This window comes from Malus sylvestris, chromosome 16 (assembly GCF_916048215.2).
Source record: "Malus sylvestris chromosome 16, drMalSylv7.2, whole genome shotgun sequence".
NCBI lineage: Eukaryota > Viridiplantae > Streptophyta > Magnoliopsida > Rosales > Rosaceae > Malus > Malus sylvestris.
In genome coordinates this window covers 32,430,362-32,457,618 of record NC_062275.1, presented here as the reverse complement: position 1 = coordinate 32,457,618, position 27,257 = coordinate 32,430,362, and the positions used below count along the sequence as shown (strand labels likewise).

The window sequence follows — 27,257 nt, the reverse complement described above, 5'->3', positions numbered from 1 at the left end:
ATTTGCATTATCCCAAACATGAGTTCTCATGTGACATGAGTATGAGAACTCTTCGTTGATCGCGTTCAGTGAACTCATTCTCTACTGAGCACCTACGTACTTGTCTTGATGTCACACACACCAATGACTCGAGACTAGTCACTCTCCCTGAGAGAAGACATAGCACGTACCGATCTTGACGGACTGTCAATGCCCAATTGGCAATCCTATGATCAGGAACATTTAGGATGTGTCTACGAAAGAATGGTCTCATGAATCTAACTTCATTAGATTACATTCTTCCAATCACATATTCCTTGGACTTTATCGTTTAAGCATATAACATTTATATGAGACGGCTCAAACAATAATCTTTGCCCTTTATATTAAACTAGATTAGTTTAACATGTGAAATGTCCGTAAAGTATCATCACATGATTGGTTTTAGGGCACATTTCCAACAGGACCTTGTACAAAGAGAGCGGTGAGAATAGAAAAAACAAGGATGGGTTTTTGTGTTTATGGTAAGGGTGCAAATCGAAACAAGTTGGTGGTCCATACTATGTATCCACCTGCAAATCGTAGTAATCTGCCGAAAGAAAAAGTTCCGTTGGATGAAAATGTTTTGCAACTTTTTTTGGGGTTTTTTGGTGGGATCTACAAGTTTGCTCGCTAGAAGAAGGTTGGAGTTTTGTTGCTCTTACTTGCCTCCAATGCAACGGCCTTTTGGGTTTTAAATGTCTAGAGACGGGATGGGTCTTAGATAAGATAAGGGCAGTGTAAACTTTTTTTATTTGGTCATAAGGGCAATAATGTAAACAATTAACCCTTTAACCGTTGTAAGCATCAAGTGTTGTTAATACTCTTTTTTGCACCTTTTTGGTACGCTTCTGTCTCACTTACGAACGTTTTTTGCTGGCAATAACCTCATCGTGCCGGGATTATGTTTCTCTTATATTTTTATGGCATTTTTGCTGTTCTTGATAGGATCCTTTGGTCCATGCTTCTTTGTTGGTTATACACTTTTAAGGCGGTTGTTGTCTTGATGTTTTTGTTTTCTTGGTGAGCGGCCTGCTCTCATGAACGAGTATTTTCTTTGCTTATGTGGTCTCATGCTGAACAAAGTCAATGTATGCAGCAAGGTTGCAAAAATTCAGCGGATTTGTTTTTCCAATTGCACCCTTAGTTGGTTTATGTGAAGATTCTATTCTCTTTTTTAACTCTGAAAATTTTAGTTGGTTCCTCACTCCCTAAGATTTCTATTTGTGTGGATGTTTATGCTGTGCGAGTTCTTTGTTTTTGGCCATATCTGGATTCTTAAAAATTGTGGTGGTTAATGTGGTTTTTAGGTTGATTTTTCAACTGGGGAAGAAGGGGTGAGCGGGGGATTTATATTGTTATTCTCGGTTGGTATATAACTATTTGAATATGGAAGACATGGATATCGTGCAAGAAATGCAAGAATTTAAAATAGAAGGGGTGAGTGCGATTTGCAGAGGGTGGGTTTAGGGATGGTGAAATTTGCATAGGCGGCGAGATTAATGGTAATGGTTTTGTGGTCGTGTCGATGGGTGTGAAAAATGGCAACGGTCGTTGCCTCGCTGTTTCTGTGCAGTGAGCACAATGCCGGCAGACAGAGGTAAGGAAGCTAGGGAGTGTTGGAAATGTGCCCTAAAGCCAATCATATGATGATACTTTACGGACATTTTACATGTTAAACTAATCTAGTTTAATATAAAGGGCAAAGATTATTGTTTGAGCCGTCTCATATAAATGTTATATGCTTAAACGATAAAGTCCAAGGAATATGTGATTGGAAGAATGTAATCTAATGAAGTTAGATTCATGAGACCATTCTTTCGTAGACACATCCTAAATGTTCCTGATCATAGGATTGCCAATTGGGCATTGACAGTCCGTCAAGATCGGTACGTGCTATGTCTTCTCTCAGGGAGAGTGACTAGTCTCGAGTCATTGGTGTGTGTGACATCAAGACAAGTACGTAGGTGCTCAGTAGAGAATGAGTTCACTGAACGTGATCAACGAAGAGTTCTCATACTCATGTCACATGAGAACTCATGTTTGGGATAATGCAAATTAGTCCTTTGACCTGAGGCATCACAGTTGTCTTGTGGTTAAGTCCTTGATCTTTGATTATGTCAAAGTCACCCCATCGGGGTGTCCACGGCATCGTTGGGGTTAAGCCACTTAGTCATGGAGGCAAGTGAATGCGCAACAAGGGATCTCAAACCTTCAAACCGTTTGAGGGAGAATACTCTATGATATGATTTAGAATCTCTGGCCAGAGTATGAATGAGATTTAGAAAAGTCGTTCTAAATCACATTCAACAAAATCATATAAGCACACGAATCACATTGGATAGTAGACATGAATAAATAAACTATCAAACCAAACAATGTGGTCAGGAGTATTAGATTAGAGAAAGACCGTATTGCATTTGTAATCCCAAACTGAATAGGTTTTCTCTACCTCTTCTGATTAGCTTGGGTAACCATGATATGCTGCAAGGTGTCACTCATGGTTTGTGGAAGCCCTAAACGTGTGTAATCACTAAAGGGAGAATTGAAAGTAAGTTTCAATTCACAATCGATTTGAAATGGTTTTAATCGCCCACTGCCTCGCTAAAAGGAACCTAATGGATCGCACACCATAAGAGGTGGAGATTGGAGATTAAACGGAGATGAGTAAGAATGATTAAATGGTTTAATCATTTATTTATGGCAAGGATTTATTAATATGTTAATTAATCAAACGAATAAGTTCGTTAAAGACCTCGGGATATGTTTTGGACCTTAAGGCCCAATGGGCTTCGAACGTCAAGCCCATTGACTTAAGTTGTATGACAACTTAATGAATAATGATTCACTAAGACCCAAAAGCCCAAACAACACCCCATGGCCGGCCATTTAGAGGAAGGGTAGTGAACTTGCTTTAATTACAAGTTTGCCACTCAAATGAATAAAGGTATAAATATGACTTTATAGCCTTTTATTCATTAGGGTTTCTTTTAGAGAAAATTGGTGAGAACTTGTCTCTCCATTTTCTCTCTAGGAGGCCGGCCCCTTGGGGGGTGCATCTTGCAATCCCACTACTCCAAGGTCACTCATTTCTTCTCCAATCTCTCCTTGGTGAAGAGACTTAGAGGTTCCCTACTTTGGGAACTTGGAGAAACCTATTCTTCCATCCAAAAATATAGATTTAAGATGCAAGGAATGAAGGCCCTCTCTTTGGGTGATTAGCCTTTGCTTATGCAAAGAGGAATCTACAAAGGTATAAATCTCAACTCACTTTGTTTTGAGTTGATTAATGGTTCACCAATCTACTAGGCTTTGAATTTCTTGGTTAATGTTTTGTTTTTTAAGTGCATGCTAGCATGATTCCGCCTTTAATTGTTAATTGCATGCTATATGATGTTGCTTAAATGAACATGTTTTCACAAAATAATCCTTCAAGTGGTATCAGAGCCTAGGTCTAGTAGTTGGTGAATCCTTTTGGGTTTTGTAGTTCATAGTTTGTGATTTAAAAGTTGTAATTGTTACAAGCTTTATTCTTGCTTCTTTGAATGTAAATTTTGTTAGAAAATTTGCCATCTCAAATGTTGTAGATGTAGTTCATATGAGCATGAATATTGGAGCTAAAATTTGGTGCCATGCTTTTGGGAAAATTCGGCCAAATCCAAAGGGTGGATTTTTGGGTTCTTGTTTGACTTGTTAAAAGTGTTTTCAAGTGACTTTTGGAACCCTTATGTACCCTAGTTTGGTTAGATGTTATTTCCCTAAAGTTTGAATGGTTTTGGAATGTTTTTGGGTGAAAAATATTCATGGAAAATTTTGAGTTTTTTCATGAGTGTTCTTCATTGTTCTTGACATTTTTGCCAAGAACAAAAAGGTTTGTGTTTTGATTCAAAGTTTTGATTTATTACATAAAGTTTATGTTTTATGTTTTTCAAATGTTTTAATGCATAAGATATTTATTTGAAGGGTGATAGAAATAATGGTGGGTGTGAAAGGATTAAAACCCTTTCACACACACCACTTGTGCACTTGCATGCTTTATGTCAAACTACACATCAACACACACATCACTCCATTTCTTCTTCCAAAACCGGCCCTCCCTCAAGTGGGAGTACTTTTGGGGCTTTTATGCAATTACATAAAGTTTTGATACTTTTGTGTATTTGCACTTTGGTCCAAAAGTTTACGTTTTTACGTTTAGGTCCAAAAACGCTAAAGGACAAATTGTTTTGATCCTTTAATGAAGTTTTTGCATTGATTAAATTTTGGGTTCTATTGTAATTACATGAAGTAGTGGACTTTTGTGTCTTTACAAAGTGACCCCAAAAGTTTTGCAACATAGCCCAAAAGTTGAGGTTAATTGCTTAATGACCCAAATAAGTTGTGGTTATTGCATGATGGCCCAAATTAGGTTGAGAACAAAATTGTTTTGTCTCTTTAAATGAGAATTGGATTTTCATTTTGTTTAGCTCCATTTAAATCAATTTTATGGATACAAAAACCAAATGAAAATGTTGCATTCAATTTAATTAGTTAAAGTGTTAATTAATTAAAGGGTGATTATGAACCTAAGCCTAATATAATTGAGCTATGTGATAGGCCATTTCAAATTTGTTTGAACCATGGGAATGTGTAGATTAGATTTTGGTTGTAATTTGATTTGATCAAATGTTGTACAAGGGCATAAGCCCTTCTTTACTTTAAGGTAATTTGTTTTATGCAAATGTTGTAATGAGCATAAGCTCACCTTTACTTTGAAGTACTTCTTTCTTGCTTTATTTGATATGCATGAAAATGAAGTAGTTGGGTCCAACGCCCCTAAGACAACACGCCTTAATGTGATTAAACGCGTAACTAAAATCAATCACCATCCCTAGACCGAGATTCAACACAAGGCTCGTGTTGAATCTAAATAAAGGTTCATAATCATCCTAAGGCCCTAAGGCAACTATATAGTCCATCAAATGAATGCAAAGGTTATGTTAGTAGTATCATATACTCTTGCTTTAAAAACCGTTTTATAAACATAGTGGGAGTATTATATACAACTAAAAACAATCATATGGACCAATAGTTGTAATAGGACCAAAATAGTTTTAATAGAGATTAAAATGTATGTTTATATGTGATGAGACCTAAAACTCTTAACCAAACCATTATTAAGTTGATAAGCGGAGAGTGCTTTGAACACTCTTTCGTGGCCTTCCACCGTGGTAGGCTCCAATCGTTTGTGACTTGTACACCGGCTTCACCCTATAATGGGGGAGTACAAAGTGCGTGCTTACACTCAGGAGGAGTTCTATATACATACATGATGAAGTGAGGTAGGCAACGAGTTTAGCCAACATGATATAATTCTGAGGCTATGCTTGAACCCCTACACGAACTAGGCATGGTGGGAATGACTTAACTAAGTGCAATGACGCCAACATGATATAATTCTGAGGCAATCATTCTCTAGAGGCCAAATAAGATGGGTACTTGCATTAGATGCAAATGAGTAAGCGTACTCTCTCATTATTATTAACGCTAGCCAACATGATATAATTCTGAGGTGGGCTTGGTAATAGTGAGCCTCCCATAACCTACTAAGAGTTTCCTCCAAAACTCTCAAATTCCAATGAGGGATATGGAATTTGCCAAAAATAGTGGGTGGTGCTATTTTGATTTAAAGACCCGAATCAAATGGCTTAAAATCAATCAATTTATAACTCGTTATGTATTTGTTTACCAATATATTTGCAAACGCTATCCAACACTTGACAAATAAAAGCCGAAAGCTTTAGTTTCCGGACTTGGTACTACAAAACCATAGATTGTCTTTAATGGCTTGTAAATGTACCTAAGTAGTCTCATCCTCACAATCTTCCTATTGATAATGTATCATTAGAAGAATATGTTAGAAAAGTCTATCATAAAGAGGACAACACTTTTAATGTCATGATTCTTCAATTACAAATTGTTGTATGAAGAAATAAGAGTTGCTTTGAACAACCCTTAGTCAATGCAAACACTTAGTGCTTGTTTCTTTGTTAAATGAACAAAGAACTTAAGAAGAAAGCACAAAGGCATGGACACTTAATGTGCCATGATTCTTCACTTACAAATTGTTGTATGAAGAAATGAGAGTTGCTTTGAACAACTCTTGAAAGTTTGTAATTATGTTTAGAACATAATGGTTGGTTGACAAAAATAGTCCATCAACATGGACTTATGATGATTTTGAATCATTGAGTGTTGAAGTATTAAAACACTTCTAGAGACGGGAACTAGGCAAGGACTTCACCTTTGTGTCCCTATCCTAATCGTTCACTAAGTTTATTGTAAACTATGTAGTGTACAATAACCACATGCTCTCCAAAATGTTTGATGTGTATAACACAATTGAAATAAGTTTCAAGAGAGATAGTGGGAGTTTAGGGACCTTGACTATGGTAGTCAAAGGAGAAGTCAAATGAAGAAAGCAAAATAACTCCAAGGGAACAAACTTTCTTTATGAAAGGATGGACATTGGAAGGGGTATTTGCAAGAAATGTCTTGCAAGTGTCAAGAACACACCTTTCGAAGGCGTTGTAAATTGTTCTTGAATAGTTCAAAACAGTTGGTTCTTCTACTTGAATGCTTGATTCCGTATTAGTAACTAAGTTTTACAATCGTTGTAAAAGTATGGCTAATAAGAAGTAGAAGATATATGAGAGAAGAGAAAGTACTTCACATTCGGAAAGTGAATAAAATATAGATTTCTGCGAAAGCAGAAGGTACTTACTTCCTCATATGAACTACCAAAGAAATTGGAAAAACCAAAGACTGTCTTTACATTCCAATTTTAAGGAATTTAATTCCGTCACTATAGTAGAGATGGATGAATGTTTTGTTTGACAAAACATTGTTCTTTATTAATCAATGATTAGATTATTGTAATCTAATTAATAATCTCTATAGTAGAGATGATATGGTAGTGTTAACTGTTTAGAATATAATGATGCTTAAAAACCCAAAAGGTTGCAAAGTAGTGACTAATCCCAACTAAAGTTGTGATACCTCTAAAACATAAATTACGAGTTGGTCATAGATGGACGCTTTGGATCATTAGATCCGGATCCAATACCTTCTTGTTAAAATTGTATAGAGGCGAAATGTTCGAATCTTTATTCTTTTGGAAAGAAGAAAGAATCACAAAGTTGTTGAGGTTAATTCACTTAGATGTTAGTGGCACTTGTCCACAAACATAATACTACTCATGTTGGATAACATTCACCGAAGATCACTCTCGGTTGGACTATAGTTTATTTTTGAATAAACACAAGTCCGAATACTTTGCAAAATGTTTCAAAGAATTCAAGAAATGTAAGTTGATGAGTAAGACGTCTAAAGTATTTACATCCTCAGATTTGATCCAAGGAATGGTAACACTTTAGAATAGTTTTCTTGAAAGATATCAAGGAAAGAAGCATCATAAGATAATGGATTTCTCCATTAGGAGAAGAACGAACTTGAATAAGATTTAGTTCGTTGGATATTATCAATTACCCATATATATAGGATATATAATTCTAAAAACAATATGATTGTTAATTAGAAGATCTTCCAAATTTTTCATAACTCCATAAGATGTAGTTGGAAAGAAAGACAAATCTTAAGCATGTTAAGATTTGGGGTTGTGTGTTAATACACAATATTTGTTTGATAACAATCTTGTAGGATATCCTTAAATTAACTTTTGGATATCGCTTCTATAAACCAACTAACAAATGTTGTTTTGTTGGGTAGTTCATTGTAATCCTACAATGTGATTTGCCTAAGAGCAAATGAACGAAGGATAGAACTCAAAGAATGGTTCTTTGAGAGACAAGAAAGTAATCAACAAATATAACAACCTAGTTCCTATACCATAAGCTCCAAGGTAGTCGAGAAGGATTTATAAACCGTCTCAGTTGAATGGTTTGAACTTTATGACTATGTCATAGAGTTGCACCTCTTAATTCGAAAGAAATAAGAATGAAAATCCTTATGACTACATTGAGTGCATATACGATATATATACTCATGGGAATGGTAAAGTACCATTTGACCCGAAATAATGAAACCTTCATAAGCTAATTGGTAGCTTAAGGTGACTACAATCAAATAGAATGGTTGACTTTGAAGGAACCATTTTTGACGTAGTCTTAGTTTCAATTAATTTGAAGATTGCTAGCTACAACTAAATGGTGATTCAATGTTTGGACATAATATGGGTTTCCGAAACCATTATTAAGATAGTCTTGATAATATATGTCTAAAACTATGAATCACAAGACATATAAGTTGTAGAGATCCATCCATCATGGATCTTAGCAAGCTAGTGGGAGCTATAAGCGTCTTATGAGAGAAAGGTCAAATCGTTTGATTTCTCATAAAGATGTAAATGAATCTTTTGTTTACTAGTTTTACAAAAGATTAGTGGGAGTTAATCATATTCCTAAATTTGTATATATATATATATAAATATATATGTGATATATATGAATATATGTATGATATATTAATTTTGGAAATGAAAAGAATATTTCTTCGTTAAAGTTATGACTTTAAACATTATATGAAGATAGAATGTATATGGGAGACATAGTCTATATACATGGGATGGAAATCTATATTGATAGATTTTAGGATATAATTTGATTATATTAATCCCTAATAATAGACAAAAGATGCTAGGAAGTTTCTCATATGATGATAAACTTTAATCAGAAGAACAACTCTAGTGAGACTAGGAGGTAGCTCTTCTCAAAGGGAACGTACCCTTTGACTCCCAAAGAAATAATGCGTAAATAGAATCCTTTATGCGTAAGCAGAAAGGTGATTTATGTATTTCATATTGTATGAAAAACATTGATATGGGTTGTACCTAGAAAGGTACAAGACGATATCAGTGTAAGCCCAGGATCAGAACCATGGCAACTGTCAAGTAAGTCCTTAAGTATTTAAGAAATACTAAAGGATAAATTCCTCAAAGAATGAGGAAGAATCAGAGTAACGTAATGGAAGCGTAAATGTATTAGATTATGAATCTAATCCATCATTGGATGTTTCTTCATTATGAATGAAGAGATAAATGGATATCTCTTTATTATGACTAAAGAGATATTTGGATGGAAACATTAAAGTAATGACTTTAGTGTGTTCCATTATGAATGCAAAATATATTGCCATATAGAAGCTTACAACAATGTTGTTTGGATGAGAAAGTTCATTTATGAACTCTCTATTCGGTTCCAACCAGAAAGTGTATCTAGTGTATCGACACTATGACACTAATGGGGCGATAGCTCAAGCCAGGGAATCAAGGTCTCATCAAGATCCGAACTCATATGAGAGACTGAACCACATGATTGAGAATCATGTATAATGGTGACGTCGTTATTCTCAAGGTTGCTTCTATGGATAACATATAGATATCCATTGCCTAGGCCTACTATTCAGCCATTTATGAAATGACTACAGAAGAGGTATCATCACTGATGACTAAGCTGATTGGCTCTAGTGCAAGTGGGAGATTGTTGGAAATGTGCCCTAAAGCCAATCATATGATGATACTTTACGGACATTTTACATGTTAAACTAATCTAGTTTAATATAAAGGGCAAAGATTATTGTTTGAGCCGTCTCATATAAATGTTATATGCTTAAACGATAAAGTCCAAGGAATATGTGATTGGAAGAATGTAATCTAATGAAGTTAGATTCATGAGACCATTCTTTCGTAGACACATCCTAAATGTTCCTGATCATAGGATTGCCAATTGGGCATTGACAGTCCGTCAAGATCGGTACGTGCTATGTCTTCTCTCAGGGAGAGTGACTAGTCTCGAGTCGTTGGTGTGTGTGACATCAAGACAAGTACGTAGGTGCTCAGTAGAGAATGAGTTCACTGAACGTGATCAACGAAGAGTTCTCATACTCATGTCACATGAGAACTCATGTTTGGGATAATGCAAATTAGTCCTTTGACCTGAGGCATCACAGTTGTCTTGTGGTTAAGTCCTTGATCTTTGATTATGTCAAAGTCACCCCATCGGGGTGTCCACGGCATCGTTGGGGTTAAGCCACTTAGTCATGGAGGCAAGTGAATGCGCAACAAGGGATCTCAAACCTTCAAACCGTTTGAGGGAGAATACTCTATGATATGATTTAGAATCTCTGGCCAGAGTATGAATGAGATTTAGAAAAGTCGTTCTAAATCACATTCAACAAAATCATATAAGCACACGAATCACATTGGATAGTAGACATGAATAAATAAACTATCAAACCAAACAATGTGGTCAGGAGTATTAGATTAGAGAAAGACCGTATTGCATTTGTAATCCCAAACTGAATAGGTTTTCTCTACCTCTTCTGATTAGCTTGGGTAACCATGATATGCTGCAAGGTGTCACTCATGGTTTGTGGAAGCCCTAAACGTGTGTAATCACTAAAGGGAGAATTGAAAGTAAGTTTCAATTCACAATCGATTTGAAATGGTTTTAATCGCCCACTGCCTCGCTAAAAGGAACCTAATGGATCGCACACCATAAGAGGTGGAGATTGGAGATTAAACGGAGATGAGTAAGAATGATTAAATGGTTTAATCATTTATTTATGGCAAGGATTTATTAATATGTTAATTAATCAAACGAATAAGTTCGTTAAAGACCTCGGGATATGTTTTGGACCTTAAGGCCCAATGGGCTTCGAACGTCAAGCCCATTGACTTAAGTTGTATGACAACTTAATGAATAATGATTCACTAAGACCCAAAAGCCCAAACAACACCCCATGGCCGGCCATTTAGAGGAAGGGTAGTGAACTTGCTTTAATTACAAGTTTGCCACTCAAATGAATAAAGGTATAAATATGACTTTATAGCCTTTTATTCATTAGGGTTTCTTTTAGAGAAAATTGGTGAGAACTTGTCTCTCCATTTTCTCTCTAGGAGGCCGGCCCCTTGGGGGGTGCATCTTGCAATCCCACTACTCCAAGGTCACTCATTTCTTCTCCAATCTCTCCTTGGTGAAGAGACTTAGAGGTTCCCTACTTTGGGAACTTGGAGAAACCTATTCTTCCATCCAAAAATATAGATTTAAGATGCAAGGAATGAAGGCCCTCTCTTTGGGTGATTAGCCTTTGCTTATGCAAAGAGGAATCTACAAAGGTATAAATCTCAACTCACTTTGTTTTGAGTTGATTAATGGTTCACCAATCTACTAGGCTTTGAATTTCTTGGTTAATGTTTTGTTTTTTAAGTGCATGCTAGCATGATTCCGCCTTTAATTGTTAATTGCATGCTATATGATGTTGCTTAAATGAACATGTTTTCACAAAATTTTCCTTCAGGGAGAGTGGCAGAGAGGGAGTGAGGCATGATTGCAGCGGCAACATTGTGCCTTGCAAGAATGGCCGGTGAGGTAGAGATGGCTGACAGCCTTCACGCTTGGGATGCACTTTCAAGTGATGTAAGGGTCCTCATGTGGTGTTATGTCTTTTTAGATTATAAACTGAGAAAACTCTCTCCATGTTTTCTCTAGATTTCCCCCAGGCAGGAGCAGTATCTTCTGCTGCCTTATCTATCCCCCAAGTGGATGTGGATGTTTCTTTAGCTGGAGTTTTCCCCCAAGATGGTGTATCATCTTTACTTGCCTTACTTGTCCTTCGGGCAGATGTGGTAGGTTCTCCGGTTTTCCCCTAGGCAGATGTGGCATTTTCTCTGACAGTATTTGTCCACTATACTGGAGTAGTATCTTCTGCTGCCTTGGCTATCCCCCAAGTAGATGCGCCAGGTTCTTTAGCTAGAGTTTTACCCCATGATGATGAAGAGCATCAATTGTGTGCCTTTTACTTTTTTCGCCTTTGCTTTAATCATGAGTTTTTGTGCCGTAATGAATTTTTTCTCATAATGCATATAAAAAACTTTGACTCTGGTGCTTCTATTGAAGTGAAAAAAACTCATATGTCGCTTTTACAGTTTGAGTAGTTGTTGTTGGTTAGATTTACGTAATTCTTTTACTAAGAATTTGTTTCTACATACTCCACCCGTTTGTCTTCATATAAGTATATAAAAACTGCATCATGTAACTAATTAGAATTAGTCTACCTATGTATGAGCTGATGGCACATATCTACCTTTGATAAAAAAAATGACAAGCTAAAAATTTAAAGAGTTTCTGGCATAGACCTACAACGGTGATGTTTCACCTTGATCTCACTCTCACTCATTCGTGGTGGGAGTATATCATCGTTACGTGAAATTTATGTGTGCTTAAAATATTTTTGATACAATACCTCCTTAATGGCATTATTGTTGCTAATCATGACTTTATATGATTAATTTTTGTTTTTGATTTTGATTTTTGTTTAGAAAATGAATATTTTTTAGTTATTTTTTTTCGAGTTAAGAAACGAATAATATAATAAGTATGATAAATATTGATTTTTATGAATGATGAAAGTTGAAATGGAACTTGAGAATCTTATGGATGATGTGTGATGGACAAATATTAGTTTCAGGGTTGGATTCCAGCCTAATGTATGATATCCCAGGCGATGGAATTATATCATTGGTTTCTAGGCTTCCCTGAATGCAAACTTTAATCTTCGGACTTTCTCATTGTTGCAGTCTTTGATGATTTATTTAATCCTCCTAGCCTGTTCTTGGATGAACAAAAAGTGTTTTGGTCTATTATTGTTTTGTGTTGTATGCTTTCTTATTGTTAGATAGGTTATGATTCTAGATGATTCGTTTTTCTCGGTGCATCTCATTAGTCAACCAAGGAGAAAGTTTGAACGTTTTAAATCCTGGTCATCTCTGTTTCAGGCAATACATTTTTTTTTCTAGCCTAAAAGCATTTGATGCATGACAACTGCTTTCTATGTTTGTTGTTGATTACGCGCGCAAAGCACAACTCGATCTTTGACTGTTAAAAATGATTTGTTGTTTTAAATAAACGGGTTAGACTGTTAACTGTGCGCTTTTCATCTTGCACAGCCTACTGGTCTAATGTGAATCGAGCCTAAATAATTTGTTTCTTTCTGTCAAATTTATGCATGCATGTCTTGCAAAACTAATGGCATAGAGGCGTGACTTGGCTTTTTATGTTCGATGTTTGTTCACTTTTTTATTTCTCTCCAATTATATATGTGTTTATATATTGTCTTCATCTTTCTCTAGGTTCTGTTTTGATCATTGGGGTCCTGCATTGTTCTTCGGTACCATTCAGGTACCATTCGCACGTAGCTGCGCTTCCGTGTCTACAACGGTTAGAATTCGGTCTCTTTAAAGAACCATCACCTTTTTTTTTTTTTTTTTAATTTACTCTTTTCTCGGTTTACACGTTCGATCGTCGATGCATGGTTTTTTGGATCATGGTAGCATCTTTATTTGATCTTTATGCTGGTTACCTTTATCGGACTTTTTTTGCTATCGTAATTCGCTTTATTTGTTCCTTTTCCATCCTGCACTAAGAAACAACGTTGTCTAAGGAAACAACTACGGATCAACTGTCTATATTCTTCGTTTTAATGTAAAAAGATTAGGGTTATGTTGTTATTGTTATGTTTACAATGTGTTCATGGTTTTGAAAACCTCATGTTTTAATGGGTTGTGGTTCGCTGCTCATTTCATGTGGTTAACATAATTGCTTTGCCGTCGCATTGCTTTTATTAGAGAATAAACCATTGCTGTGTGGGTTTTCCTGCCTATGTAGATTTATGTCTGGAAGAATAGGGGTAGCTAGGAATGCCACTGGAACTCAGCATACCGATTTGCCAGCATCTGTTACAGTCATTGATCTGAATGATTTGGTGTTGCAAGATGTTCCCACCACTTATAACAATGAATACAACAATACTTCAAGCTCTTTGCTATTTTTAAACAATGGAAGCAACCCTCCCCAAACATTTGCATCAATTGTTGAACAAAACATTCCTGCCAGTGATGTTTGTGCCTCACATTTGGAAGCTGGCTATGAGTTCTCATTGAATTTCTGTACCAGTTTTTCTTGCTGATTGTGCCACTATGCATTGTCTATTAGCCAGAGATGCTCAAAGTGTTCATTCTGTTGCGAACTCGCTCAGCACTGGGCATGCCGCTTATCAGAAAAAAAAGAAAGAAAGAGTATGCAATCTTTCGATATGACTTTCTTTGCATTCTCTTGCTGCTTTGAAAATTTGATATTTCTTCATTTATTAACTCCTATCAATTGGTTTGATTTATGCGTCTATTAGTCTTTGTTTTTTTTTTTGTTTTTAGGAATTGATCCAATATGTTGATTTTGGATCAAGAAAATGCCAATGTCAATACTGCAGTGCTCTATTTTGGTCTGCAGAGCAGACAAAGAAGCATGCTAAGCATACTTCTTCTGTTTCGGCCTCGCAGTTCACTATGTATTGCATGAGTCAAAAAGTACAATTCCCATGCGCTAAACCCACTCCTGCTTATTTGGAACATTTCTTAAACCCCACAAATTCTCGAGCCTTGTGAAGTTCAAAACAAATATTAGATCGTATAATTCAATGATGACGTTAACTTCAATGGGGGCTAAAGTTGATCTGTCGATCAACAAGGGTCGAGGTTTATATGTTTTTAAGATGAATGGTCAGGTGCATCATTTGATGGGTTCTTTGTTGCCTCCAGAAGGCAACAATCCTAAATTTGCACAGTTGTACGTTTATGACATTTAAAATGAAGTCAATAATCGTATCAATTGTTTCAATGGATCAGAAGCATTTGAAGAACTTGATCAATAGATTGTTAGTGTCCTCATCAAAATGTTAGACGAGTGTAATGAGGTCGTTAAGCTTTTTAGGCTCGCTAGGGATAAGATTGATGAAGGTCCACAAGCAATTGAAGGTTGCGTTTGTATGGTGCACAGAGCAACCGTGATGTGCAATACAATTTGCCAGCATGTGACAGGATAGGTGGGTTAATAGTTAGGGACATCGGCCAATTTCACACCGAAAGAGATATTGTTGTGGAGCATAAGGCCGATGGCCTACAGAGAATCACAAAGTTACATCCTAAGTACATGGCACTCCAATATCCCCTTCTTTTCCCATAAGGTGAAGATGGGTATAGGAAATGTCTTCCTTGGAATCCCAATTTTGGGGGGAAAAAAATCAAAGGATGGGAGGGCGGTATTAATGAGAGCATTTTTAGGTTATCAAATTCAGGATAGACTAGGACATAGTGACACCCTGTTAAAAGGTTAGATTTCATTATAGCGAATCAAGATTCTTTTAGAACATAAGGTATTAAAGGAATTCATGAAGCGTTGAAAGCAAGAAATGCAACTGGTTCTGCTGTTGGCAAGAGGGTCATTCTGCGAACTTCGTTTACTGACAGTGTTAGATATATGATAAATAATTATCAGGATGCCATGGCTATATGTCGCCACTTTGGAAATCCTGATTTATTTATCACTTTCACCTGTAATGCTAAATGGCCTGAAATTATTGAAGATCTGCGTGATAAACCTGGTTGTAAAGCTAAAGACAAACCATATCTAATTTCAAGAATTTTTAAAGCAAAGCTTGACCATATGATTAAATACCTCAAATTAGGAAAACCTTTTGGCGAAGTCAAATTTGGTCAGTATGTTACGCTTGACCAAAATTTTCCCTTGATTTGTTTCTGTCTTCTCGCTACAAGTCGAAAGACTCTATGGTATTGATGTCTCTACATTCTGTTTTGATAAATAGTGCTTTACACAGTGGAGTTCCAAAAAAGAGGTCTTCCTCATTGTGATATCTTGCTCTGGGTCAAAAAACTTTATAAGTGTCATTCTCCTTATGATGTTGATTCTATCATTTTGACTGAGATTCCTGATGAAAGATGTGACAAGGTTGGGTATGATGCAGTTTCGCAGTACATGATATATGGTCCATGCGGTATTGTGAATCAATTTCACCTTGCATGAAAGAAAACAAGTGTTAAAAAAAAATTCCTAAATCTTTCACAAGTGAAACCATTTTTTTTTATGAGGGTTTCGTTAAGTATATGCGTCGAGATATGGAAAATTTGTTTGTACTAAAAAATGGAATCAAGCTTGATAATGCATTTGTGGTCCCTTACAATCGTGAGCTATTATTGAAGTATCAAGCACATATAAATGTTGAATCATATTGTTAATCAACGCTCATTAAGTATCTTTTTAAGTACATAACTAAAGGTGTTGATCAGACTAGAGCTGTTTTTAAGGATGAGGAGTTTGATGAGATTGTAGCTTATCTAAACCGTAGATATTGATGCCTTTACGAAGCAGTTTGGAGATTGTTACAGTTTCACATTCATTTTAGAGAACTATCGGTTGAGAGGTTGTCTCTACACCTTGCATCTGACCAAAATGTTCTTTTCAGAGAGACTGATGATCTCAACCATGTTGTTAACCACCCTAATCTTGAAAGCACAATGGTAACAAAATGGTTTCAAACCAATGTCCAAGACCTTGATGCACGTGAGTTATCTTATGTTGAATTTCCTACCAAGTATGTATGGAAAAATGATCAGAAACAGTGGTCCCGAAGAAAAAGAGGTAGATCTCTAGGTAGGGTTACATATGTTCACCCTGTTGTCGGTGAATTATATTACTTGAGGTTGCTGCTAAATTACCAAAAAGGTAGCTTTGGATTTGACCATTTGAGGACTGTTGATGGCGTTCTTCAACTAACATTCCGAGCTGCATGCACCTCTCTTGGTTTATTAGGTGATGATAGGGAATGTAATAATGCTATGTTAGAAGCCATTGTCACTGCATCCTCTCAACTTAGGCAATTGTTTGTCACAGGTTCTCTTTTGTGATGTTGTTGATGCATTAACTTTGTTTCAAATGTATTGGAAGACAATGTGTGATGACATTTTGAAAAACATGATCAATGCTTCTTTTGACCTGCAAGATGTCTCTAAATACCAAGATGAACTTAGAAATTCACTTTTGTACAAGTTAGAAAATTTGTTTGTTGCTGCAAATAGTGCTTTGTCGAAGCATCACCTACCATAGCTAAACAATTTGATGAGGGATAGACTTGCGAATAGGAGTTTGAGGGAAGAGTTAGATTGCGATGTTGACAAGTTGAAACATGAGCACTCGCTCTTGATCATCCAGTTAAATAGAGGGCAAAAATATTTCATCACAGTGTCATAGAAACAATTCACAACAACATATATGGCCTTTTTTTTGTGCATGGTCATGGTGGGACAAGCAAAACTTTTTTGTGGACCACCATCATAGCTAAAATTAGATCCCAAAATCAAATAGTTTTAGTGGTGACTTCATTTGGAATTGCCTCCCTCTTGCTTCCTGGTGGAAGAACGGCTCACTCTAGATTTAAAATTCCCATCAACATCACAGATTGTTTGGTTTGTGAAATAAAAAAAGGGATTCATCTTGCAAAACTAATTACTGAAGCTATTCTTATTCTTTGGGACGAAGCCCCCATGAATCATAAATGATGTTTTGAAACTCTAGATAGATCCCTTCTTGATGTTCTTAAAGGGTTAAAATCAGGTTTTGACCATTTGCCATTTGGGGGTAAGCCAATTCTTTTTGGAGGTGATTTCAGGCATATTCTTCCTGTTGTTCCAAACGGAAGTGTCACTGACGTTATTGAAGCTTCATTGACGAGTTCATATCTTTGCCCTGTTTATACCTCAACGTGCTTTATTTAGCTGCTTAAACCTTCAATTTGTTGATTGTTATGTTTTATCTATAGGAAACCCTGTTCTTGGAAGCATGGGATCAATTGTTTGTGTTTTCAATCCGGATATTCCACAACTCTCCCAATACAAACAAAAGTAAATTGATAACCCTCCTTTAATAACTTTAGCGTTTATATTTCTTCGACTGATCTTTCTCAACCTAAACATGCACGACACAGGTTTGAGCATCTAAGATCACCTGTTCAAATCCTGTGCACCTTAGCTGAGATGTATGTAGACCGTGCTATCGGTCCGTCCAAAACAATTGATGAGTTGCTTATGCTTGATCCTACTTTACACAAGGTTAGTCTCTTATCACCAACTTGTTAACAAAAATCACATCTTTTTAATAATAAAATTTTAGTGGTGCTTCTTCCTTGGTTATCTCTTGTTTTGTTTCTTTATTCATTTATATTCCATGTTTACAAGGTGATGGTTAAATGTATTTCATTATTTAAGAATTGTGTGATTCCATAACAGAATGCAAGTTTTGCATGCAAAGCGATTGTCGTTGGATTCGATTTGACTAGGGGTTAGTGGTACAAGTCGTGCCCGTCCTACCATAAAGCTGTCAAGAAAACGTTTGGATTGTTTGAGTGCAATGAACATGGTTTGTTAAACAGATTACCCGAACCATGGTAATTTTCTTTTGCACCTGTTTTACATCTAACTATTATATTAAGTTGCTTAGTCATTCCTAAATTTCTTGCAATTATAAAATTGATGATTGATGATGTTTTTATACCTATCATCTTCTGAGCAACAACAAGATTTAATGCTTGACAAAGCTTGCATTACGTATGTCTTTGCACTTTATAAAGAGATTGGTGTGCGTGTGTTATGCAATTGCCTTTTTTGTGTTTATCAATTGTTAATTTTGCTATACCAAATAATGTCTTTTGGTTTATCTTTATACTTCATTACTCAATCTACAACCTCTTGAGTTGACTCTGATATACATATTGATATACATATGGATGGAAGTGTCTTTGGTTGATAAAAGTTTTGGAATACTCATGGACTTTTATTCGAAGTTGTTTTTGTAAAGAAAGCGTCTTTGTATTTGGAGTTCAAATTGTTGGACTTGCCGTAGATGTCGGGCCATTGAACCCTCATCATTGCATGCAAAATTAAAGGAAAAATTGAATTTAATTGCATTTTTTTAGTGCATCCCATCTGGAAAGTAAGTGTCTTTGATGATTCTAAAGGGGTTGGGCCATCAAACCCTCATCACTCATGGATATTTATTAATGTGGTGCATTTTTTGTAAACAACGGGAGGAAAGCATTCATCATATATGTGTTTCACTGTTCTCGGTCCTTACATTTGTGGTTGAAACTGTTTAAATAATTCGTTGTATGCTGCGTTATCCACAGTGGTGCATTGAATTGTTAAACATTCAATTCAAGGCTTTCCAAAAGGGTATTTGGTGTTTCCAAAGTTATGTTGATGGAGTTTGATGTGGGGTATGCATTTTGGTTGTTGGTTACTGCAAAAATTAGGGGATTCGTTATTCAACTATTTACACATGTTTATTAGTTTAGGATCCACTGAATCCTTTCGATTTGAAAAGGTATACTGTTGCAACTTTTTCAATCGGATCTTGAACTTCTTCTGCTCAGTTTTACAACTTTATTATTTTCATTTGCTTTTTGTAATTTTTTGTAATTTATTTGCGTTTGATTTGTTGAGAAATATTGAATTCGATTGCTTGAGTGATTAGGGATTTGATTGCTTCAGTATCTTTAAGAGTAGCAGATTGAATTGATTTTTGGAGCTCTATATATGTCCCACACAGTCATTGTGCATATTTGTGTGTCGGTGAGATCAGTTTGGGTGGTGTTTGGTACCTGAGAATGTTGCAAGAAAAAATGCGTAGAAAAATGAAATTGGAATCTATGTTTATTTAATTTTTTAAGCTGTGCTGAAATCCAAAGGTTTATTTGACCATCCATATATTTGATTCAAGCACAGGTTCTGCCATGGTTTTGCATTTAGTGTGCATCCTTGAACTGCGAATAAGAAATTTAGCTTATGAAAGTTAACATATTACTCATATTTCATTCTGCTGAGTAAAAGAAGATTGTGGGTTTGCTTTTGTTTGGTTTACATTTATTGTAAAACTAGCAATATTTTAGTTGAGTGATACCTGAGTTTGTGTTGCATCACATTGTAAATCTAAGATCAGGTGGCATCAGTTCATTCATTTTTTTCCGATTTTTCTTGGTGGATTATAATGCAAATTAGTTTTTTAAATGAGATGAAAAGGGGGTCCAATCTAAAAAAAGCCTGAAAGATGTGATGGTTTCCTATCTAAGAGGATGTGAGAGAATATGAAAGTTCAGTAAGTTTTCTAACTATGCTCTTAAGTGAGTTTTGTAGTAAGAAGAGCACCTATCAACTTGGTTTTGTGAAGTCTGAGAACCTCCCCATAGATTAGTTTAGGAACAAATATATCCGATGTAACCCTTACCCTTCTATCTTTTGGGTAAATTTTGTTTTCATTTCTTGTGATGTCTATAAGGACATTGATTTTTTGTCTTAATTTTTTATTGACATGCTTTTGGCAATCTGTAGTTTCATAATGTTATTAGTAGTAATGATTACCTAACATGAAAATATCCAACCTTTGCATAGGTTCAAAGTCAATTTTATTGTGGAAGATAGCACGAATCAGCACAACTTCCTCATGTTAGGAAGGCACGTCGAAAAAATACTTCGTGTTTCTTGGCACACTTTGGTAATAGAGGACGGAGATGATGATCCATTTGTGGTGCTGCCGCCTCTGAAAAAATTGGTGGGCGAGACAAGGAGATTTTAGCCGTCTTTCGGGAATTAAAATAATGACTTCCGGAAGACGGACTTCATCATTTATGGATTGCTTCATTGTTAGCTGCCCTTGAACCCAACAATTGCCTCAATCAACCCGCAAATGCCTGCTACCACCGCAGGAAAACAAATTATGAGTGAAGCGACCCCCGCCCTAGTGACACCTTCCTAGTGGCTTTATCAACAACCTCAATCAGTTGCACCTGCCAAGACTTCAAAGAGAGCGTTGTTCCTTTATCAAGTAGACAAATTCGACAGGTTAAGTTTTCCTCTCAGTTATCGTCTCATGTGTAAATCTTAATGAATATGCTTGCTTATCTTAGGTATACATGTGTTATGTTGCTTATGAAAAACTATTAGCCAATCTTTTCACACCACTCTTTCACACTATTTTCCATGCCTATCACGATTGTCTCTAACCTTATAAATTGTACCTTCATTCATAGCAAAAAAACTCGCATCAAGCAAAAAGAGACAACCAATTCTGCTAGAATTGCTAGAGAATTCCACAAACTGGTTGTCCCTAAGATTGAGCTTGAGGATAAAGAATCAATAGCTGCACTCAAAGCAAAGTCTCAAGCCAAAAAAACCAAAGATAGGTAAATTACAATTTATATTTTTGCATGCACGCCTACATAACATTTGTCATACCAGTGTTTGCTAAACTATGATTCATGTTTTTTAATATAGTGTTGAAGATGTTTGCTCACCAAAAAAATGAATGACTGCAATCTTTGTTATCAGCTGTTACAAAGCCACTCTCCCTTTTTTTGCCTTTAAACATGTGTGGTTGAAAAATTACTTGCTGAAACAACAACATAATAGTTTTTGGGTTTTTGTTTAACTGCTTAAATAAATGCTTGATGTGATATAAACTAGCACTCAAATTAAACCATCTTATTGAAAATTGTAGTAAAGATGTAAGTAGAGATCGTTCTAGGCCGGGGATTAGGAGGGATTGCTAATCTACTTAAAGCTGACTCAAAAACACAAAACTAGGTTTAAAAACACTTAACTAGACTCTAAAGACTCAAAACAAACTAGAATGACTCCAAACAGCACAAAACAATGAAACTGACTCAAACTAGACACTAGGGATTACTTTGAACGAATTCTAACTTTAACTTGACTCAAAATACTAAAAGACACAAAATTGGATAGATTCTAACTAAAACACATGACCAAGTAAAGAGGGATTGGGTTTTGGATGAAATTAAAGTAAAAACAACCAGATTGTAACCTTAAACAAAGTTTGGACGAAATTGGGTGAATTAATGGATGATGGGCTAGCTAGAGGGTCATTCTCCACACATGACACATATGCACATGAATTGATTTCCCATTACTCTTTCAATAAACCATGAATGACAATGCCCCAGATTAACCGTGTCATCACTAATTAACCCTCAGATTTTCCTTAAGTCATTGAATTGGACGCATAACGCATTGGCAACCAAATTATTCTTCCCAAGTTCCCTACATGAACTGCATAATAGAGACACAAGCAAAGATCATTAAGCTCTGTGAAAATCATAAGCATTAACAAGACATTCGTAACTATGATATCATGATACTCATGCCAGGAATTTAACTTAACACGATCGTGACCAGCGACCTTCACTACTTGTGAATATAAGTTTGTAATTATTTTGTGAAACTCCCTTAAATTCTAGCGTCAAATTCATGCATGCAAACTAAGTAGGCCTCCTTAATCAACATACACAAATAAGTTATGAATGAAACAGTTAAGTAAATTGCATTCACGTTTCACAAAATTATAACTGGAAGTAATCAACTCATATTTCATATATAATCATGGTTTCAAAGTCTCCTCTAGCTAAAACGAGTTTAGCCTCTCATGTTCACAGCAAAACAAAGAGAATATAAATTAAACATTGAGAACTAAGATAGATTACACCTAAAAACGTCCAGCAATCCAACTTGAATAGCCAATATGTCCAAGGCTGCTCCTTCTTCTTCTTTGCTGCGACACAAGGTGGCAGTGGTGGTTGAAGTGAGAAATTATGGTGAAGGATGGCTGGAAGTATGAATGGTAGTGAATGGATGGATTGAATGGTGCGGCAAAGGCCTTTATTTATAAGGGAGGGAAAAGGCACGACTAGGAATTAAATTGGGAAAGGTTTAAGACTCCAAATCTTCCAAGAAAAGGGTAACAAATCAGAATCCCAAGAGGAAAAGGGTAAGTGAGGTGCGACAGGATCCTAGAGGACAAGGGAATGGGATATGTGGCAAGGGGAAAGGGAAAAGAGGTTTGCCTTGCACGGCAAGGGAAAAGGAAAGGGAAAGGTGGTGCGGCACCCTATAGGAATGGGTTTAGGTCTGAATTTAAGTCTCCTAATTTAATTAAAGATCCTCCTTGCACTTGGAAATTAAGTGGTGAAGGATTAGGAAAGTTTAAGACAAAATAAGGTAACTTTGGCTAACATTCATTCTTTCTTGCTTGCATCCTTTACTTCCTTTTCTTGAATTAATTTCTTCATAACTTCAACATAATCCTAGCCTCTTTTGATCTTCAAATTCGTCCATCCACCTTGCTCCAAGCATGTGTTATTCATTCCAAGCCCAAAACTGCTCCAAAAGGCTCCAAAATGTACTTTCTTGCCACTTTAGCCCTTTGGACCTACAAACACACAAAAATAGCTTAAAATACTAAAATAACTATGAACTAATAACATAAATACAAGAAAACAAGCTAACTAAGTTGCATAAATATGCTCCTATCAATGCTTGGCCTGCATAGCATGTATTTTGCCACCTTAAGTGCAGGGGCAAAATATGTGTAGACTGCATCTTCCTTCTATAACTTATGAAACAAGCATCCTATATCTTTATTGCTTTGAACATTAGTGCTTGAAAGATTAGCTGCTGAAACAAGAACAACCTACTTTTTTTGCTTTTTTGTTTAGCTGTTAAAACACTTGCCTAGCCTACAGAACATATATTTTGTCATCTTAACTTGAAGGCCAATATATGTGTTAAATGCATGTTGCTCCTGTTTCTTAGGGAAACAGAGCATGTTTTGCAGTTGTATCTTTTGTAATCAGCTTGGTTGAATGTATGTAAAAGCTGAACTACTTATCTTACCGACACCGTTCACTCATCTATCATTTTTGTTCATTCATCATTATGTTGAATTTTTTTTTTCAAGTTACATGTGTCTAATTCATGTGGTTAAAATTGGTGCATTCAAGTCCCGCAGCAGCAACGCGCGGGCATTTTATCTAGTTAAAGTCCTATTGTAGTAGATAAGGTTCGTCTGAAGTAATTTTAGAAAGAATCATATTCTCGGATAACTAATTTCTTCATATAATCACGATAAGTGATTTTTTTACTATATATGAAGCGTCTTTCTAACTAGAAGTGATTATAGTCAATTTCTTAATCACTTCCATACGAGTTCTAAATAGGTAGATAGTTTTGCTAAGTTACAAAGAAATGGGAAAAATCCAATGGATCATATGACAATGAGGATTAACTTACAAAGAAATGGGAATTGTGGTAGTCGTCGTGGTTGCTGAATTGTTGTTGCGATATTTTCAGTGGTGGTTACCATGTCTTCGATGGTGGTGGTGGTGAAGATCTAAGACTTGCATATTTGCCGTCTTCAATCATGATAAATTTGTATTTACAAAATAATTAAGACCTCGATTAAAGACCAAAGCCTCATGCGCCCGCGAAGTGGGGTAGGGGGAGGGGTTTGGCCAATCGATCTTCGATGCCTAAGTTAGTAACTCTAAAAAGTGTGAGCGTTTAGGGTTTGTATACGTAGAAAAAAAAATTACTAAATTTGGTGAAGATGGAGGTTTTTATAGGAAGAGTGGCCGCCCATAGTGTTAAGGTTTTGCCCTACACATTGTAGCATCCTATTGGTCAGGGTGTGTCATCCATTGGATAAATGATGAAAAAGATTCCTAGGATATTAATTAGGAGATAATATCTTAGGATGATGATGGAAGCATCTATGGTTGAGTGTGGTAGGGGTTCCTTACTTGGTGGAGTTGATCTTCAATCGGGAATGTATAAAAAGTAAGATTTTGTAATTAATCTTATCTTTAATGCCTTTGACTTCCCACACCACAAATAGGGGAGTCTTAATCAGTCGTAGTCAATTGCTTAGACCTTTAGGGATGCTGAGCTACGCGTATGAGTATTTGAGAGACCTGCCCATTTAATAAAGGCAATCTTGTCTTTCTTGAGAAAAAGTCCACATGTCATTTTTTGGATTTTTGGTTCCACAAATACCCCCACACATGCTGGGTTGGAAGTAGGAAAAGGCAATAGGTGTAGAAATCCCAAGCTGCATAGGTGAGCAAAGAGTTGGTTTCCAATTTGATGTAGAACTTCAACTTTGACTTGGAAATAGAGTTTTCTTAGGAAAGGGAAACCAATTACCGCTAAAACCTATTTAAACTTGCCTTAAATAGAGGGTTAAATTGGGGCTTGATGGAGTGGCTCGGCGAGGGTCTAGGAGGTGAAAAAACGTGGTTGGGTAGCCATGGTTGCTACAAGAAGATTGGGCAGCTAAGAGAGCTACCTGACTGGCATGGCACGATTGGCTAATTGGGGTCAAAAGCTTAGCAATAGGGAATGGCCAACATGAAACTGGGCCTTTCATTGGATTGGGCTACTGGGCACAAGCTTGTGTAGGAGAAGAAAGGAGGCGTGGGGCACGTGTCCTCTCACTAGTCGATTGGGTCGTGAGGCCTTTTTGGCTAGATAGGTGCGAGTTGTATGTTAGAGGAGATAAGGGACTAGGTCATGGGGCCTGGCATGTGCTGCTAGGTTCATGCTGTCTTACGCCTGTGGTAGGACAAAAAGGTGGAGGCTGGGGCCTCTACGAGGGGTATTACACTAGGTTTCGGCCTGGTGTGTTGCCCCTTGTAAGTTTTTTTAGTTTCCTCTAAGTTTTTTTTAGTTTCTTTTCTCCTCTAAGATGTCTTCCTCGAATAGCAAAAGTGATGAATATCCTCCGCTCTTGTATCGTTAAGGCATGTCTTTTGGAAAGATAAGCTACTTCAGGGCTGCTTACGTCAAGATCAATTATAATGAGTTGTTTCGAGACTTCCTTGCGAAGTATAAGCATGCAATTCCATCGGGGGTTTACATCTAACAGGTGAAGGTTGAAAGCAGCCATAAACCATGCAGTGAAGCAGCCAAAGCTAGGAAGAGAGTTATTAAATTCCACCCATACTACTTGGTGTTGGGATTTACCTTTCCCATGCCGCGCCTCTTCCAGGAGGTGATCTGCTCCATGAAGTACGTGCCTGCTCAGTGCTCCCTAAATGTAGTTCGCGTAATGGTGGGTTTTTGAACTTAAGCAGGTTCTTTGATCTCGGCTTAACCATTAATGAATTTTGGCACTTCTTTGAGACTGGCCATAATGATGGTGTGGGGCAGCTGAGTCTCGCCATAGATTATTTGATGCTTGGAGCAAAGGTGATCATGAGTGGGCAAGGGGCACCTTGGAGATCAACAAAATGTAGGAGTTCAACTCATCGTCTGAGTTGGACGTTCTGACTAAATTTATTGATGGTATGTGTTTCATTTTTTGTTTGTTTGGAATTCTTGTTGAGCTATTTTTTACTTCAAATTTATTAATCGTCCACTTTACTTTGTGTAGATTTAGAATTTGGCTCAACTCTAAGGACCACACCTGATATGAAGAAAGTGCATGTAGCCCTGGGCATTTCTGCTGAGTATTGTAGGTGGCGCTGGCTACTTAGTCCTATTCATCGGGAGAATAGTGGACTATTTCTAAAGGTAGAGATTAAGCGGATCAAGGAAGAAGCGCTCGCTTGTCTGATCGCGGTTATGGAGTCTACTGTCAGTAAAGGTGGAAAAAAGAGATTTTCTTCACTTGTTCGAGAGCCGTCGGTTATGAAAAAGCCAAAGACTTCCTCTGCTACTTGTGGGGGCTTGTCTTATGCTGAAAAGCTACTTATTGATTTGACTTCTCCCAAGAGAAATATGGAGACTGCTGAGTTTGAGTTTACGAAGCCTACTGCTCCAAAGGTGGCCATAATCATTACTGAGAGGATCGTCGAATGTAGAAGTTCTATGGTGCCCCATGTGTCTAGGTTTGTGTCAAGACGTTCGTCTGGAGCTATGTTTGGTTTGGCTTCCAAGAGGCTTGCGGCTATGAAGAGAGGTAAGGTGGATTTTACTACTAAGGTGGTGCCCATGCTTGCTTCTCCTTCTATTATTGCGTCTGATTCGCTTGCAGAGAAGGCGAAAACGGCTCATATGGGTAGTTGTGAGAATCTTATGAGTTTGCTTCGGGAGAGTTCTTGAAGATTTATGCGCCACTGAAGGTTGACCTGCTTGAGGACCTTGATGCTTACGTCATGTTTGTTGATAGTGTTGGGAAAGAAGATTGCTTAGATTTCTTTGCGAAGCGTCCTACTAGCTAGAGAAGGGTTTTTCTAGCTACTATGCAGAAGATTTTGATCCTAGCTACTGAGTCCATACGTCTTTACTAGGATGCTACTGTTTGAGCTGCTAAGGAGATCGAGGTGGTGATGGCAGCTCAAATTCGTTGTGTTGCCGAAAAGATTGAAAAGTTAGTGTACGAGGTTATCTATTTGAAGGGGTTCAATGTCTTTGCCCCTACTTCTGTGCAACTGTAAGCCGTTTGCTAAGAAGTTAACGACTTAAAGGTTAGGCTTGTTACTGCTCAAGG

The 27,257-nt window shown here is 36.8% G+C and overlaps 1 pseudogene; it reads left to right on the top strand.

Annotated features, from left to right (window-relative positions):
• The first annotated feature begins 17,747 nt into the window (after nucleotides 1-17,747).
• Nucleotides 17,748-26,869, top strand: LOC126609296 (uncharacterized; annotated as a pseudogene).
• Nucleotides 26,870-27,257: the final 388 nt, after the last annotated feature.